The 19,265-nt window shown below is 38.8% G+C and overlaps 1 protein-coding gene across 4 annotated transcripts in view; it reads left to right on the top strand.

Annotated features, from left to right (window-relative positions):
* Positions 1-19,265, top strand: part of LOC129775535 (discoidin domain-containing receptor 2) — a 631,586-nt gene that overhangs the window by 24,142 nt on the left and 588,179 nt on the right. The window contains exon 2 of one of the 4 annotated variants that reach the window (XM_055780376.1): positions 18,079-18,113. The exons of the other annotated variants lie outside the window; for them this stretch is intronic. The gene's annotated coding sequence lies outside the window, so the exon portion shown is untranslated. The remainder of the gene's footprint in view (positions 1-18,078; positions 18,114-19,265) is intronic. 4 annotated transcript variants of the gene reach the window in all.

Genomic DNA, 19,265 nt, shown 5'->3' with positions numbered 1-19,265 from the left:
CTGGACCATAAACGCTATTGAAATTTCAGCCACCTGGCTTGTGTTTTCGCGTTCATCGAAGAGGACCGGCCAAATTTGGCGTGTTTTATCTTCGCTGACGCCATCTTTGAGGTGCACTCAAATAATATTGAGTCGAGCAAGCACAAAACTGTCTAAGAGCTTTGATTTCTAGCGCCATTTGGCGTTACCCAATCACACTTATACATTGCGAAAGTGTTCTGTTTGATCACTGATTGTTAACACACAAAAAACCCGAAGTATATCAATCCGCCCGACATTTATCGACTAACCCGCAATATATCCGGACGGATCCAATTTGCACACGCATGAGAGCTGTCTGCATTCGGAGCATGCGGAATTTGTCCGACATGATTTGCTCATCCTTCTCTCCTTCCCGCCGCCATAATTTGATTGTTTCAGCAAACACAAAAGATGTTCAACAGGGAAACAAAACGAACTCAAAGTGCAATAAAATAAAACGCTTGTATAGACCTTGTAAAGCGTGTAATTTATGGTTTCTGGATTTTGTTTTCAGCATTTTCGTTTTCGGTTTTCAATTTTCGGAATTGCATTCGACTTTTCAGATATGTTGCAGTTACACACACACACACACACACATACATACGTCCCCGTTGATTCAAGGCGCCGTTTTGGATCGGGGGGTATCCCCGATAATCGAGGGCAAGAGGATCCACAGTGCAGCTCGCTGCAATCGGGATGAATTTAAGTGTTTTTTATGTGCACACGTTTCGCTTTTTTTACGGACATTCGTTGCGCTCTTCGCTGCGAGGATGAAGTTTGTTATTTTTTCATGCTTTTTAAACTGCAAAGTACCACTCCACTCAAACTCGAATGCGTCGCTGACAGAACGCGAGGGAACGCGGGGGTGGGTTCCAGGACCTAGCGAACCAAGGCGACACCGATAGTCCTTGTTCCTCATTCATTATTCATAATGATTCACTACATTGAACATCTGGTTCACATTTTCATTTTCGTTCATTGTCACTTCACCCTTAACCTTTTGGGATTCCGTATGGGGGTAAAGAACATTCCGGCTGTGTGTGTCCTTTCGCTCGTTCCGCACTGCGCTGAGTTGTTGAAACTAGAGAAAGGACTCTTTGGTCACGGTTATATAGTTTTGTGGGATCCTTTTTCCGAGATGTTCAACCACCACTGGCGGGTGCTGAATGGATTGCGGCCTTGCCGGAGTTCGGAACATGAGGCGCCACTAGTCGTCCACTAATGGGAAAAATGCAACAAACGAAAATTTCATAAATGATTCACATTGAAAGAGCGGTGCGGCGGAAACGGAGTGGTTTTCTCAGATCCGCACGTGACTTACAACTCGCCCAGGAGAGGCTGCGAAAGGCGCGGGACGAATGATGCTGAACTTATTTTTTTTTACTTTCGCTCCCTCTCATTCGTTTTCTTGATTTGATAGAAATCCGCTGATAACCTCCGCAACGGGTCGTTGGGTAATGTTGATCAAGATTGACATCCGTAATTAAGATTTATGACGATCTAATGCGACGGCCAGGTAGCGAAGTTGTATCTCAAGCGATAAATATCAATTGGCATGTTTGTGGGCTGACGTGTTGTGCACTTTGAGGAAACAAGAGACCGCTATAAGATGGAAACAAGAGCTTGAAAACATGGATCTTTCTCTAAACAAAGCCGAAATATTTTTGTTCCCATTTTATCCTACTTGAATGAGTGTGTAGATAATGGATAATTGGAAACCGGACACAAAAATAGCATCAGTTGAAAATAGAATGCTGAATTGACTGCAACCAGATTTCTCTCTGCATCAACTGAGGCTGTGTGCTGAGGAGGAGTGCTCTTTCATATCCAATTACTTCAATCATTGCCTTATTTCATTCTTTCGTTGACTCTGTGTCACATTTGACACGGTTCAAATTTTTCCTCTGCCAGCTTAAACGGGTAGGGCGGTGCGGTGCGGAGTTTCCGATAAGTGGCCCAACCACAGACGTCATGCCGTCACAGATGTGACACTCGGGGAGAAAACGGCTCGCCGCAAGTACTGAACCGAGTTTAACTAGCGATTATAAAATAGTTTGCCGAGGTTTTTATTTTTTTTCCGCCGTTGTTTTGGCGTTTGTGTGCGGTGCGGTTTTATGCATGTTGTTGATGGTGGATTATGGGACCGCGCGCACGACACACTCAACTGTCTTAATTTACTTAGTCATAGCTTTATGAGTTCATTTCTTGCGGACGAGCGCAGTAGGGGTGTACGAAATGTCAAACGTTTGTCATTCACGCAAATTTCTCAACTTCATGTGTTTAGTTTCTGAATGTGAGTAGCCTAATGGCTTAGCTCAATTCAATATTATGGAAAATACTGTAATTGATTTTTTTCTACCATTCGAGCACTATGTTTTTTACAATATTTTATTCGATGACTTGTTCCAAACGAGATGCCAACTTCATAATACCCCTGTTATAGAAGCTCGCTTCCTTATTGGCAAAAAACTCGGATAGCCAATTTTCACAGGCCTCTTTTGTGGCTAACTTCTGGCTACCTAGCTCGTTCGCCATGGACAAAAACAGGTGGTAGTCACTTGGTGAAAGGTCCGGACTATACGGCGGATGCAAAAGAACCTCCCATCCGAGCTCCCGGAGCTTCTGGCGCGTCACCAAAGAAGTGTGTGGCCTGGCGTTGTCCTGATGGAAGACAATGCGGCCTCTGTTTATCAAAGATGGCCTCTTCTTCATGAGTGCTACCTTCAAGCGGTCCAGTTGTTGGCAGTACAGGTCCGAATTGAGCGTTTGGTAATAGGGAAGCAGCTCATAATAGATTATATCTTGACAATCCCACCAAACACACAGCAGAACCTTCCTGACCGTTAATGAGAGTTGGCCACCGTCTGAGCCGCTTGAGCGGGCTTCGACCACGACCGCTTGCGCTTCACGTTGTCGTAAGTGACCCACTTTTCATCGCCAGTCACCATCCGCTTCAGAAACGGGTCGATTTTGTTGCGATTCAGCAGCGATTCACATGCGTCGATACGGTCAAAGATGTTTTTTGCGTCAACGTGTGTGGCACCCATACATCGAGCTTCTTTGTGAATCCAAGCTTCTTCAAATGGTTAATAACGGTTTGATGACTTATCCCCAGCTCTTGAACGATGCTACGGCTGCTACTATGCCGGTCTTTCTCGGCTAATTCAGCGATTTTGTCGCAATTTTCGACGACAGGCCTTCCGGAGCGTGGCGCATCTTCGACGACCTCTACACCAGAACAAAAACGTTGAAACCATCGTTGTGCGGTGGAAATGGAAACTGTATCGGGTCCATAAACTGCACAAATTTTATTGGCAGCTTGAGATGCATTTTTGCCTTTGTCATAGTAGTACTGTAAAATATGTCGGATTTTCTCTTTATTTTGCTCCATATATGCGACACTATAACTCACGAACGACTTAACCAAACAAAACACTGTCAAGGACTGTATTATAGCGCGCAAAAATACCTTTCCAACAAGTATGACTCGATACAATGAATACAATTAGAACTACGCGCTTACAACACCCTCGCGAAAATACCGCAGGACTTTTTTGACTTATATATATATATATACTTTTTTGATATATATATATATATATATATATATATATATATATATATATATATATATATATATATATATATATATATATATATATATATATTTGTGGGTCTTATAATTTTCCAGTTGGATTTTTTTTGTAAAAAAGTTAGAAACAAACTCAGAGCCGTTTCAAAAAATCTAGTTTAGTTTTTTTCAAATCTTCAAGTATCAAGTTAAGTTGCTTCAAGTTGCTTAAGTTTCTCAGTCGGACAGTCCTCGAGTGCACACGCTTTTTCGTTTGCTCCGTTCATAGTATAACTTGTTTCGTTACGACACGATCGAAAGCGTTTCGGTATTATTTACTTTCTGAACTGCTGTTCTGGTCAGTTTTTATTTTTTGAAAGTGACTTCGAAGCAGTAATTGTGTGTGAAGGGGCAGTTGTTTTCAGTGTGCAGGAGGAAATTCCCTCAGAGTGATTTGCAGCAGTAGCATTTCAAATGCAAAATATTCACCGTTAATCACCCGTTTGTACCCGATTTGTACAGCTATTTTCTGGAGGCCAGGTTCTCCACGTTTCAAAGTCGTAGAGGCAATTTAACAGTGACAGAACAAAGAAAGAAAAAAGCATTTCGTGTTAATTTTTCCTCCATTTTACGTATTTGTTTGCGCGTGGTTTTGTTTCTGTGCCGGGGACCATGAGTCATCGCAATACAAAAAGGTGTGCGTGTAATTCCATACGCTCTCTCGAATATTGATATCCGCTCTCACGCAGGGTATGCTTGTTTTCACTTTTTACTTTTTCTTACCACAAATCATTACCACTTTTTCCTCTTAAGTTCCACTTCTCTTCTCTGCTATCATCTTCTTTTCCATGCATACGAATATATTGAGTGCATGATACAATATGCTAGAACAAAGTAAATAGAATACCAGCGAAAGAAACGTGAAGCTTCCGGAGAGGAAATATGAGAAAGAGAAACACAGGGTGTCACATGAAGCAAGATAGGTATGTTATATTAAATATCTAAAATTTAGAACCGGCAATCATATGATTCAATTATCGTGTAGCATTTGAAGAGGACCTATCTGCTTTGATCGGCTCTCTTCATTGACTCTCTCTTCCAATAACTCCGGCCTTGCAGACAGATTTTGCCCTATTTTGCCACATAGTTTAACAAACGAAGTTCTGTTCTATACTTTTGATCGTCGACCACATCAGACTGTGCTTTTACTGCTGAGTTATCAACGTAAGAGAATGTTGAGGAAGAGAGTCGATCGTTGCGGATGGGTCCTTATCGGGAGTTGTGCGGGAATTTATACATAATGAATCGTTGATTGTTTTACCCAAGTCGTAAATCGTTAAACGTGAGTTATAAATCGTAGATCGCGAATCGTAAGGGTCATTCCTTTGATACTTTAATTTACTTATTTCTTTATTATTTTTATCATGCGAATGGAGCTTGACAGAAATTATCTCGGTTACCTTATTAGATTTCTTAAAGATTTCCGCTATCGCTGCTCCGCCCTCGCGAGTAGAGTTTGATGAAGAATAAGTGCAATAAATTGTGATACATAAATTTACGGTCGTACCAGTTCTACAGGAATGTTCACGGTTACCTTTTTACTTTTCCCTAAGTTAACTCTCCGCTATCGCGTTGGATTTTGATAAAGAATAATGCAATGAATTAAGATACATATTTCCGATATTATTAGTGTTACAGGAATTCTTTCGGCTACCTTCTCAGGTTTCCCAAATATAATTCCGTGATTCGATTTAAAAAAAAAGCAAGTGCGAAAATATTAGAATATTTAGCCGGTCCAATGAACTACGAAGTTGTTCTACTCAGGTTACCTGAAGATAATCTCTACCGCGTGTTGTGATATATACGATTTTCGGATTTTCATTTCATCGAGTGGTAGATAGGTTGCGTATACATATTCATATCACTTACCGCTGTGAATCCTGATTTTTCTTAACCATTCCCACTAACAACTATCTCTTCCTTGATAAACGCTAGGGAACCACGCTATAGAGGCGACCCTTCTGGCCTTCGGGCTGCGAATATCATACTAACATTCCTTCCCTTCCCCTGGTGACTGTAAGGACGTGGCCGGCGTCGTTATTGACCATTTAAAGTTCGAATCACCGAAAATTGCAAAACGAGAATGATTTGCTAGTCCCAAGCGTCATTCTGTGTGTTCTTTGTGCAATTCGGTTGGTTTAGGCCAATCACGGAGAGCAACTACGAATTGTACAGTCTACCCAAGTATGTCAAGTTGCTTAAATGGTCAATGTCTTCAAATCCACAAAGAGAGTCTTTGTTGCTTAACTGGTTACGCGTTCGCTACTAAGCGAACAGTCGTGAGTTCAAAACTCTGGGTCGTCAATCTTTGTGTGTTATTCTAGCTGCTACATCTACGTAACAATCAGCAAGTGACGATTATTCAGCCTCTCTCCGTTCACAAATGCTTGTTCTTGTTTGCAGCAAAGACATCGATAATTGGTGCTCTCAATAACACAACAATGGAAGCCTCATATCAACTGTTCCGTTTCGTACAGCCTAACTGTGAACAGTGGAATATCCTTACAACTGAAATGTGACATTGTGTAATTTACCACAATGTACACGAATAAATCCGGCTCTGTTACTGCTGAAGTGCTAATGAGCCTAAATAAAAAAAAAACAAATGGGATAACAAAAACCCAGTATCACTGGAATCTAAGTTGGTACTCCCATTTCCTAAGACGAGTTGGCATGAAATTCGTTATTTGTCATCGTTGAAGTGTTCCCAAGAAAAACGAATTATCTATATAAATAAAAATGTAAGGCAAAATATGTTGGTAAACGGGAAACCCGAAGAAGGAATGGTCCGATTTTAGCCTTCTTTATTTTGTTGTATTCGTCTCTTCCCGTAGATCAATATAGTGGAGAGAAAAATCCGAAAATTCGGAAAATTGAATTCCCATATGTTCTAAAATTAGCTAAGCATTGTTGGTCCATTTGATGTTGGCGCTAACGAAATTGATTTTTGTTCGGAAGTGGAAAAGGATTTTCAGACGGAATAACGCATTCCTATATCTTCTATCTATATAAACAAAAATTGTTCGGATTTTCTGAGTTAAAAACCTCCTCAGAGCAGTCTCGTTTGGACAGCTTAAAGCTGAAATATTTTATTATAAGTAAACGTATTATTTCGAGCAAGTCTATAAATCTTACAATAGGTTTTTCACGCCTTCTCGGCAGTCAGAGGGAGTGCCCAATCCACTGGTTCAAATTCTCCACTCAGATTGAATCTAAATAAAAATATGTTGTTCTACAACTTGTTATTGATTTAAATCTTATTTCACTATACTTTTTCCTGTAAGTTTTTGCTTTGAACGAAATACTCTTAGCAATTAAATAAGGACCAATTATAAAAAAACTGTATTAAAATTTCCTGGATCTAACAGCGTTGCTATCACTTCTGGTAATGATCGATTGTTTCTTTTCATTGCTTTTATTCCTACTCCTGTAATACACGTACATCTACTACTGAATCCACTGAACTCGAATTCAGACTACGTTACTTCCGTAAGCAACCTTTTGCAACTTGTTTAGCACCGGGTCGTTCGTATACTCGGCGGTACAGGATAGTCCCGACCTTCTGAACAAAAATGAAAGCCCAAATGTGTTGGTGTGCCCTAAACCCGAGGAAGGAATGGTCCGATATGAGCTGTCTTTATTTTGTAATATTCTTTGTATCAAACATGTATTCCATGCAACGGAGAAACATGTTATTGAACGAGAATTGAACGAGAATAGTGTCTGAAAATAATTTTATATTATAAGCATATAAGAATTTTTGTAGAAGTACTAGACAATTTATAGTAAAAGGAAATTGTAAAAAGCCGAAGGGTAATCAATCAATGAAGAGTTCAGTGATTGGACTCACTAACGTTCACTTATTAAGAAAACGTGGATGTTTGAAAGTATTCAAATCAAAAAATCTATTTTGGGCGGGACGAAGTTCGTCGGGTCAGCTAGTACATAATAATAATCTGTATTAGATTTCTGGGAAGTAATCCTTTCTTGAGCATCCCTATCAAACCAGGCCGCAGTCCCAGATGCAAACACCCCTCCAAATGATTTTACAACATTCTGTAGCATTAAACTTCGCCTGCGAAACCGTCGGGCTGCTGGGACATTCATCTTCGACAGTTCATGATTGAAGAAGTAAACAAGAAGCGGGAGAAGAAACGAACGATGTTTGTTTTACTAATTAGGTAGCTCTGCTGCTACTGCTACCCTCATCGTGTGCCGGAGCTCTGAATGGGAGTATTTGAAATTTTTCCTCGGTTTTATGATTGGTGCAGTGCCTTCGTCGTCGTCAGTGGTCCTTCCAGGTTCGCTACCGACGATTTGAACAATGGCTGCGCTGTTACCTTTCGTCTAGGTACTATTTACCTAGAGTGAATACTTTCGGAATATCGAAGTATTACTCAGTTACACACCGCAGGCGTCTCCGCCAGCACACGATGAATGCTGCCGATTGTGTTTCTTCCGCTGGAAAAACATAGTTACAGCAGATTAGGATAGAAATAAGCGCCATAAAATGATTGACGAGCTCATATCCCGAGTTCCAACTTTTTTTTTTGTAACATTGTTGGAATTTCTGTTTGCACCACTGTTAATCACTAGCAATAAATGCGCTGTATGCAATGAATAATTGTGCTTTTTAGCCTATGCAAACTTCCTTCCCCGAGTGGAATAAATTTCCAACGGATAAAAATGTGCATATTAAAATCATTTCATAATGTATTATTTACAAGCAAATCCGCCTAGCAGAAAAGCGCTCTTCGCCCGGTTTAGTTCCAGCACACGAAACGAGATCCAGACAGCTAGCTTTGTAGGGAACAGCGAAAGGACACAGAAGATGTGAAATAATGATCCTCATTCATTTATTCTTTTATGTTTTACTCTCCTGTGAGAGCATAATACCATTATATGTGAGCTTCATTTTTTGTCGTTATTGCTTTGCGGCTGTGAATAATTATTCGTTTTAATTTATATTTTGAGAAATGGAACATTCGAGTAATGCAGTATAATGAGCATTAAAATGTTATTTCAGTTCAGCTCGTTGTAAAAGTTGATCTTGTTTTAAGTGTGTTCAGCTGACATCATTCACATGCGAGCTTTCTTATCTAAGAAACACCGAGTTTTTTTTTCGGAACCACCGTCTGAAAAAGTGTGTACCGCATTCAATGTCCGAGACTGTTTACTGTACCTTTTTATAACCATTTTCTATTTAACAATCTGATCCAAACGTCGATGTAATTTATGGGTTCGCGTCAATCACGGCGGCTTGACAGGCGAACTTCGTTGATAAAGACGGTGGGTGTGTTGTTATTGAACGGAACGGCATACATGGTGAAGATATCATAATTTTATGGGCCTGCATTTACCGTCGAAATTTCTATACTTTTTCACGCTCACGCCGTCAATGAATAAAAAAAACCTTCGATAGTGACGAGAAAGTAATCGACTAAAGGCTTCACATGTGGTGCGCGGGGGTAAAATAAACAAAATGTGTTTTATCGATTTCTGTACATACAATGCGAAAGAAACCCGCACCATTCGGGCATTGTATTGAACTATGCCGCGTTATTTGATGACGAATACCTCCTTTCCGATGTTTGGTAATAATGTGAAGCAAGAGCTACTCCAGAAAAAAAAACTGTCCCCCTAATGATTCCATTCTAATGCCGAGTTCCAGCAATTACCGAGCTTCGCAATGAAATATCGCTAGATAATTATAACGAATTATGGCACAGTCTGATTTCAGCGCCGTTCGAAGGCATCAGGACGAATTTTTCCTGTGTCAACTAATCGATACAATTTGTTACCTGGCGGTGATTAACGACTGTCGCAGGATTGTGTGGCGACGGTTCAACAATGGATTGAACGTATCCCGACACTGAAAGAACTTGAACGGCTTACGGCCTTTTTTCATTATTATTAATATTGCCTGGTTTCGATCATTCTTATTTTTTGTAGGACTTGTTCGTCAGCGGAATTTCGCTTTTCCATAGTAATATTTGCATTGTGTCTTCATTGTTGCTTTCTAGGTGATTTCGAATGGAATTCATCAGCAGTGTTGTGTCCGAAACAATGTTATCTGCCAATGAATGAATTAATCAATCTGAAAAAAAAAGCTATGTTCCTACGCATGGTTACGTTTAATAGATAACCCTATATCTTATAGAGTGTAGAATAAACATTTAGAAAGTGAGCATGTGACGAAAAAAATGAAGATTTTGAACGATTAGAACCCGTTAATTACTCGATAGATCGCAGATATGGTTGCATCAATCGATTGGAAATATTTCTAGACACATACTAAAATGAAGAAAATTATATACTTTTTGAGCTTGAGCTTCTGATTGACCTGCACCAGCGAAATTACACAAAGAACACACTGAATGACACTTGGGAGTAGCAACCCATTCTCATTGTGCAAGTTTCGGTGATTCGAACTTTAAATAGGGTAAATGATCTTGGTTTGTCCGATTTTGGGAATTTTTACGCAGCTAGTAAGTGCAAATCGATTTTTCTTCATGAAAATCACATATAATCAAGACGAGTTTGGGTTTGTTGACAAGCCTCAAGTCTCTAGTTGCTAATCCTAACATAAGGCGTTGAAATTATTCGAATTTTTATGTCTTTTAACGATTTCCCTCAAAGAGAAATTATGAACATGGTTTGTCCGGTTATAGGAATCACCATTGATGGCGTTCATGCTATCGCGCCTCTACTGTGGTTGATTCAATCATCACCCACACTACCGCATCAACTTATATACACCTTACTTGAAAGACCGTGGTTCCACTGACAGATAACAGAAAAAGGAAGTAAAACATGGAGAGAAACTTAAATCGCGGTAAAACGAGGATTGCCCCTGTAAAAATTCATTATTCTATTAAATGTAGGAACAATGCATTCACGTAAAGTTTAATGTATAGTCAATAATTTTCATATTCTAGTGAATTCAACACATGAATTAGCTTGGTACTTTCTAACCTACCACGAATTTGCTATTGAATTTGGTAAAACTCAAACTATTATACGTATTGAAAACCTACTTACATTAAAACAATTAAAGTACAGACATATCACACAAAGTGGAATAACTGCGACCTATTCTCATCGAAGCGGAATACAGTTCGATCATAGAAACGGATTAAACGTGAGTCAATGATTAGATTTCAACAATCAGTATTAAGTGGAAGACATAAATGTATCATTCACAGGAAAATAATAATAAAACGTGTCTCGTAACTCTTTATTATTATTTCGGAAAGAATCCCGCCCGGTGGTCTATTGGCAATTTCCAACAACCATTTTTGAACGAAAAAAATCAAATTTTTTAGTAGATGTTGATGATTTCTCATTGTTAGAGTTTACTGTCATCGTATTGATCCATTCATAATTTAGACTTTCTTCAGAATATTGCCCTTTCTTGGGCATTTTTAAAGGGTTCACCTCAACATACTCAACACAAAGAAACATTTTTTCTGCTATACGCGAAGAGACCATAAACAAAACAAACAACTGCAGCGCTCCAAGCGGTTGCCATAGAAATCATGTGGACAAACCAACATTAATGAATCGGACAACTCATGATCAGAATTGAGGTCATCTAAATGCATTAATTACATGGTTTAGCTATGTAAATCTGATACAAATGTTGTGCAAGCATGATGTTCACAATATTTGTAAGTGTTGTACCGTCATTCGGGGGCAAATTGATCAAACGTATTACCGAATACAAACATAAATGTTCAGAGGTATTATGCATTTTAATTTTAAACTTTTTCAATCTGACATGTTCAATAAACATCTGGAGGTTATTTCGGTCAATGGTGTTCAACGAATCACTTATTAAATTGCATAAAAAAATAATATTTTTCTGAATGGCATTTTCGTTTCCATTTTTAACTGTTGTAAAGAAACATATTTTCAACTCATCAAAACAATATTCATAGACGCTAAACATATTAATTCACTTCTAGCCGATACTTGATGAATTGAATAAGTAATCATATACTTGTAATTACGATTTAAACAAGTGAGAAAAAACTACTTTACAAAAAAGCACCACGAACGACCAGAACCGAATCCCATCATGCGACATATTGAACGTCTTTTTTCGTTAAAACTAGCTCATTGGTGACCATTTCAAGGGTTTTCTGGCCACATTAGGATAATAAGAATGGTCTCGGGATGACCTGCAGATCAGTATTTTAATCGAGTTATGGAAAGGCACTTAGGTGGACTCAATTAGGTTTTTGTATCCTCAAACCCTTGAGTTATCATTTAAATGACCGCAGGTGAAGAAAAAATTGATTTTCTATACATTTTTGTGCATATGACATTAGAAAATCCTGAGAAACATAGATTGATCAACTTCACCCCGAGGCTACATTTCGAAATTTCACGCTAAAAAAATTCCAAATCAACGCATAAAGATTTTTTTTGAACAAAATCATAACGTTTTGTGGCCTTAGCACCAGTACTGATTTTAAAAATAATTGGGTATACATCTAACAAAAACTTTCGGAAATATTCACATTTTTCTGAAAATTGTGATCAATTTGCCCCCGATTTTCGGTAATCAAGAAAAGGACTGAATACGTACCAAATAATCATCTGGTGATTGAATAAAAGTTAGCTCAAATGAGGGGCGATGGATTTTGTAATCCTTTAAAACATGTGTATCCGTAAAAATATACTATAAAACTACTGTAAATCATGATAAAGACAATTTTATTCATATGTTTTAAAACATTTGAATACCTGATTTGACACAGGTGCGCTAAACTATGTGCTGGCAGACGACTAAATGTACAAAATAGCTCCGTCATTGAAACATTGATGGATGCATGACACTGTTGGTTCCAATAACCAAAAAGGTCCCGATGTTTCCAGACCTGGAAAAACAAACAAATATTAACATTTTCCAAAGAACAACACAATAATCTTAACGAAAAGAATAAATTACGAATAAAACCATTACCATGAGGACCCAATGCATCATTGAGATCCCAATCATATTCGTACACTTCACAACTCCTTAGTGTTTTGACAACTACAGGGTTTTCCAACTTTAAATTCCGTAAGTAAATTGAAATAAAACACACTTAGAATTCGCATTTCGATGAAACTTTTATTTCAAATTAAAGTTTGATTTATGCCATTATGTGTGAAATACAACATCATTCAAATGTCCACCTAGGGCTTCCTCACACACCTTGATCCGGAACAGGTAATTTTCGATGACTTTTCGGCACATATGGGGCGGTTTCTCGGTCATAACTTCACGAATGTTGTATTTCAAATGTTCAAGAGTTTGCGGAGAGTTGGCATAGACACGGTCTTTCGCATAACCCCACAAAAAAGTCTAGCGAGTTCAAATCGCATGATCTGGACGGCCAATTGGCATCACCAAAACGCGAAATTATGCGTCCCTCAAATTTCGTTCGCAATATAGCCATGTTTGGTCGTGTTGTGTGGCACGTGGCGCCGTCCTGCTGAAACCACATGTCATCCGTATCCATATCTTCAATTTGTGGCAAAAAAAATCGGTTAACATGCGGCCATAGCGCACACCATTCACAGTTACAGTCTCGCCGTCCTCATTTTCAAAGAAATACGGCTCGATGACTCCACCAGACCATAATGCGCACCAAACAGTGACTTTTGGCGGATGCAATGGCCTCTCAATAATCACGTGTGGATTTTCTGAGCCCCATATACGGAAATTTTGGGTGTTCACATAGCCACCGAGCTCGAAATGTGCCTCATCGCTGAAGAAAATTTGATGCGAAAATTCAGCATTTTGCTGCTGTTGTTCGTTCACCCAATCGACGTATGCCCGACGCATTCCATGGACACCACGCTCTAATTTTTGTACCAGTTGGACTTTATATGGATGTAGGTGCAAGTCCAAATGCAAAATTCGCCAACAGCAGCAATATTTTCGACCGAACGCACATTACGATGATGCACAGGTTTCACAATATCCACTACGGATCCAGTTTGTTCGAATTTACGCACTACATTAGCGATTGTGTGCTATGTAGGCCGTCCATGACGACCAAAATCCGTCCGTAATGCTCGAAAAACATTTGCCGGTTTTTCATTTTTATAGTATAATTTAACAAAATGAACACGTTGTGCGATGCTAAAACGATCCATATTGTAAAATGGCAAACATTCGACTAACGATATGACGCTTTGGTTGACAGCTATGTCAAACGGTTGTCAGCGCAGGGCTGTATACTTTCGGAAGCCCGAAATGGAAAACCCGTTATATGCTTTTGCAGAGAGTAAACACCAGATTCTTTGAGAAGCATCTATTTGCTCGACATTTCTGATGAGCAATATCGACATGCTTTCTGAATGACCATAAATAAAAAAATAACCGGAGTAACGGGTTTGAATCAACAAAAATTATGAATTTGTTATATTTTATAAACAAAATACCGTGATTCTGCACGCTATTTTTTCTGTGTGAGTAATTTTCGTGTACGATACAAATAAATCTAGAGAGAAACGAATTCATTCTGAGGGGAGTCACTTCAATATGCAATGAAGTCCATTTGACGGGGAAGAATGAAATGCGATAGTCGAGTCGTAGAGTGAGATAGCAACTAAACGCCCGAATGACTGTTGAGTCATTTTGGCGGAGAAACTGCTGGAAGAAGCTAAAACTCATTCCCAATTGAATACGAAGTATCCTCAGTTGAATATGACTTTGCCGCGCCCTGCTATTGAGCATGTCGGTAACTTTGCTATCTTTTTCAAACACATGCTTAAAGTCTGAGGTATACTAACTTACAAAACTGGATTTCCGTTGTTCTGTTGAACTTGCCTTCGCCGAACGTTCAAGGAATGCAGTGGATAAGGTTGGTATTGTGGTATACACACAAAAGTCTCGCGCTTGTGGAGTACCACGAAAGTTTTCGATGGATTCGTACGTGGTGATCAATTCGCTATCATAGATAATAGCGTTTTGTTGGTTCGCATTCAGCTCGCGAGAAAGAAGTGTAAGTAATGTTGTGGACATAACCGAATAGACGAAAGATTACACCAAAGTTTATCAATTTAATAATATTGTTTTTTTTATTTTTTTCGATTTTTTCAATTGTGCGTGATCGGTAAAATAAATAGATCTAAAATTTGAAAAATTAAAATTATAAAAAAAAGAAAATTATGCTATACAGCACTTTTCACAGAACGGAAACGTAAAATAAAAAATCGATTATGTTGTGGAACGAATATTCATCTCCATTTTTCAATCAAAGAACACAGCTCTCACGTCTGGGAAATAATTTATTCATACCCAACTTGAACCATCTATAATTCGAGAATAAGAACGAATTTGTGAAAATAGAATTTTCGATGGCAAAATGTCATCATTAATCTCCCACGCAAACAAACTATAAAAATCAATTTGCTTTTTATTATTTCGGATCTTTTTTTAAGACTCATCGAACTTTTCGAAATAACTCTTTAGTGAAAATTGTTATGGCCCTGAAAAATTACCATTCATGCCGTCGCTCGATGGATACCTGAATAAGACGATCATATTTTGTTCCACTAGCACCATTATTCCACATTGCGATGTGCAAGTATGGGCAAAATCGCATCGAAATTCGTTCAACAACACTCATTCACAGATAAAACTCACCCATCTATTCTTCGTTTATGCCTCACTTTATTTGTGACAAAAAAAACATTCACCTATCCTCTTCGCAAAGTTCATTTTCGAGTTTAACGGAAAAATACTGTCTCGATTCCGCTCATCTATTCTCAGAGAATTTTGCATTCTCTCATTTGCTTCTCGGAATGACGTTAGATGGTGTTTGAATCGAATTGGAAACTTTTGCTTGTGCCAGCGAGTGTCTCTGTAAAATCATTCGTTTTTCACTCAAATAGCAATCATTGAGCCTCGATCGCGGCAGTAAAATGTAGATACTTGAGTTGTATTCTGTGCACTATTGCAATGGCATTTTTTGTTTCTAGTATGGAAGGATCTAAGCCAACGCAAAAGACCATATTAACGCAAGTTATTGGTGAGCCGAACGGTAGATTCATGTGCACTTGAATGCTGACAAGGGAAAGAGTACAAAGGAAAATAAAATCATACACACACACAGATTGAGTCTATTTTGACGCACTCGTTATTTTGTTTCGTGCGATCCTTTCAAAGGAATATTCATTCATTGAATGTTGTTTACCACTCTTTGTTTTGTTATATTCATTCTCAGTCCCGAATGAAGATGGTTGGAAAGTGTAAAATGATTCATCGTGCAATCTCACGATTGCATGCTGCATTCTTTTCGCCATGATAATTCCAAACAGATACAAGAGTGATTTATAATCTGTGGAGCTGTGGAGAAATGAGCGAATGAGCTTTTCCATACTTGACGATGTGGTGTTTCAATCGGATAGTATTGCGTCAGTGTTTGTGATGGATTAATAATGTGATTGTGGAGGCCCACGGCTGCTACTATTGCTGCTGCTGATGATGTTGCTGTTAATACGTTTAGGTAATGCTTGATTTTTTTTTTTATTTTTTTAGATGCGTTGAAATATTTCCTATAAATTGATGAAAGAATCTACCTATAAAGAAATGCTAAAGTTTTAAGCAATCCAAATCGTTAATTATTTTCCACATGACTATTGACTATAGAACCAGTATTGGCAGTATTGTGTTGCAAACAGACGTTGAAATTTCATGTTTCGTGTGTCGAAACGTTGAAAATGTTGCAGAATATAATTGGTGACTCAGCTATAAGCCATTCATAGACGACCGAGGAGAGATAAACGGTTTTCCACGTCAAGAACGACTATCCACCTGACGAATGCACCAACAGAATAAAAGAGAGCTAGCCCGTGAATTGAATATTTCTCACGAGACCGTTAATCATAGTTTGGTTGATTTTTTGGGCATGAGAAAAGTCGCAGCACGACTAGTATCAAAAGAGCTCAATTTTATTCGGAAATTTCATCGCAATCAAGTGGATAAAGACATGCGTGAAGGATCACATTCTGAACGAAATAATTTTCAGAATGCTTTGGGACATTCGAACGTGAACATGAACAGGGAAATATTTTGACGTGTATATTCACCACTGTTTTTTTTTTCACGTTCACGTTCACCGAAGTCCAACATCTCGATTTCTCGGTGGAAATTCAGAATCGTAATGAAATATTGAATTAATCCATTTTAATCAATATGAATTGTGTTTAAATATGTTTTTCAACTTGAAAATGTTTCTTCCTATCGTTTCAAGATGTTTCCCTCGCGTTTTATCTATGGACTAATGAATTATTAACAAAACAGTGTTTGTTCATGTTCACGTTCACGAGAACTCTAAACCAGCCTTTAGTTGGATATGTTTACCCTGGAGTCTCTCATCGCTCTTCCGCCAAACTCTTCACCTAAATTTCCACTTTAAGTTTTTAAACAAATTCCATTCAACGAATGCTAGCTGACATTGTTCCATTACTATCGATTAGTTCGGGTGTTGCCCTCCGGATGGGCTTGAGGCAGCGGAGTGCTATTATCGAGAGTGTTTGCTCGAAGCCAATTCCAGGATTAGCTTTCTTAGTTTTACGTACCGTGGGCGTCATCTTTTTGCGTGTAATGTTCTGCGTTTAATTCACTAGTATACGAGCAGCTTCGATTTTGTTCGAAGTTGTTTTGCATCCGTTCGACTGCGCTCTGCATTAACTCAATTGAATTCATTTATCTTCGTATAGATTGGTCGAACGGAAAGCAATGCCGAATACCGGGGGGCACAAAAAAATTGAAATTGATACTTCTTCCCACAAAAAAAAACAAAATAATCAAAGTGTTTCGATACTTTACAAGACACTATTTTTGCGGCAAATTGAAAAAACTCACTACTCAGTGACAGAGTAGAAAATAGGAAACATCTGTTTCGCTCTGAAAACCGACGGATGACTGAAGAATGTTCCTGTTTGGCCATCCATGTCCGGGTCAGAGCACGATGAAAAGAAGGACAAGCAGCGCTGCAGTGGCGCTGAATTGTGACCATTACGACACTTTCATGGTTCTTCTCAATTGGGTTGGAAGCTGTTAATTTCGTTCTGTTACAACGCTCCGCCGTTGGTTTGGCAGCATCTTCCGGGAGTATTGCTGTCTCATTTTTCAGAGTCGTAGCCACTGGTGTGAGAGCTTTAACAACTGACTTCGAAGTCAACCTCACAATTAGTCTTACCCCTAATGAGTTTATGATTGCCTTCGGGAATGCTTCCTTCGGTGAATTTTACTAATTTCCTAATTTATTTGGGATTTGGTACGTTTCCCCGGAGAATCGTAATGTTTTCCGATGTGAACGCGGCGCCGTGGGAAAACATTGTTATTTAAGAGGAGCTCTGCTTTTGTACTATTAAAATTGTATCAAAATATTAATATCTTATTTCTGCATTTTTTTCAGGTTAGTCCCGTCTCGAGTAATTGGCACGCAAGCGTGTGAGTATTATTTTTATATCTTTCTCAAAAATGAACATTTCACATAATTAAGTGTGAAATTTCAATCAAATAAACTCTTGTTTATCATTTTGATTTCTGTTTCCATGAGCCAGCTGTCCGGTTCTCTGCATCTCACGAAGCAATATTTTTTCCCTCACGCTCGCAATTTCTGTTATTCTAATGGCCATGAATAAAATGTTAATAACCGTAATAATTTATGCAGCACGCACCCTTTTAGATTTAATGTTTGCTGTTATATATTAAATTTTTCGAGTGTACCCCTACCTTTTAGAAAACAGAAAAAAAAACATTGAACCCCGCCGAGCAAAAGTATTTACGAAGGGCTTCATAAATCTTTGTCCTCTCGAGATGCCAACATAGAGGGAACAAAAAAAAAACAACAACAGGAGACATTTTGCATCGCAGGAATACCAACAACAAAAAAGGGCATCAGCTATTCGAAACTTTGAAAAGAAAATCCCGCATTCTCGATAAAGTCATCAAAGCATAATTTAAATTTCACCTTTTTTCACGGTTCGCATTTTCCATTGTTCTTTTTTTTTCGTTTGTTTCTTGGTGACAAGCAAAGAGCGGAGCCTGCCATCTGTGGGATTGAAGGTGAATTTCCTCTGTCACATCAGAAAGCTGACAGCATTCAGGTCCCGAAGTTCGCCTTTGTTTTTCCACACTTCTGCAAGTAATGATGCTCTCTTGCCAGGAAGGGATGCCTCCGGATGGGGAAGTGGAAGTGGTGAATGTGGTGAAATGAGTGTTTGAAGAACTGCTCTCTGTGCGTTCTTCATTTCTTTTCTGAAAGCGAAAGACAGGTGCGAGGAATGAATGGAAGATATTTTATAAGAACCCGTGATTAAAATTGAGGTGAGGGTTTTTAATTAAAGTTTGACAATAAATGTAACTTCACGCTCACAGCATTTCTTGTGCTCGATCCATCGAATCGCGTTACATAATTCTCGGTCTTTCCGAAAAATTAAACACCTAAAGTTCCATAAGCCTACCACATGGCCACTAATCAGCGAGTTGTACCCTCCCAGCACGTACGGATCATTTATTTGGGGGAAAACTGCCATTGGTCACAAGCACATGCGTGCTTCCCAATATTTGTCCCCTTTCTCCGCCACCGTCATCCCTAAC

Source organism: Toxorhynchites rutilus, chromosome 3 (assembly GCF_029784135.1).
Source record: "Toxorhynchites rutilus septentrionalis strain SRP chromosome 3, ASM2978413v1, whole genome shotgun sequence".
NCBI classification, from domain to species: domain Eukaryota; kingdom Metazoa; phylum Arthropoda; class Insecta; order Diptera; family Culicidae; genus Toxorhynchites; species Toxorhynchites rutilus.
Note: the sequence above shows the minus strand (reverse complement) of the source record. Positions and strands in the feature narration are given on the sequence as shown.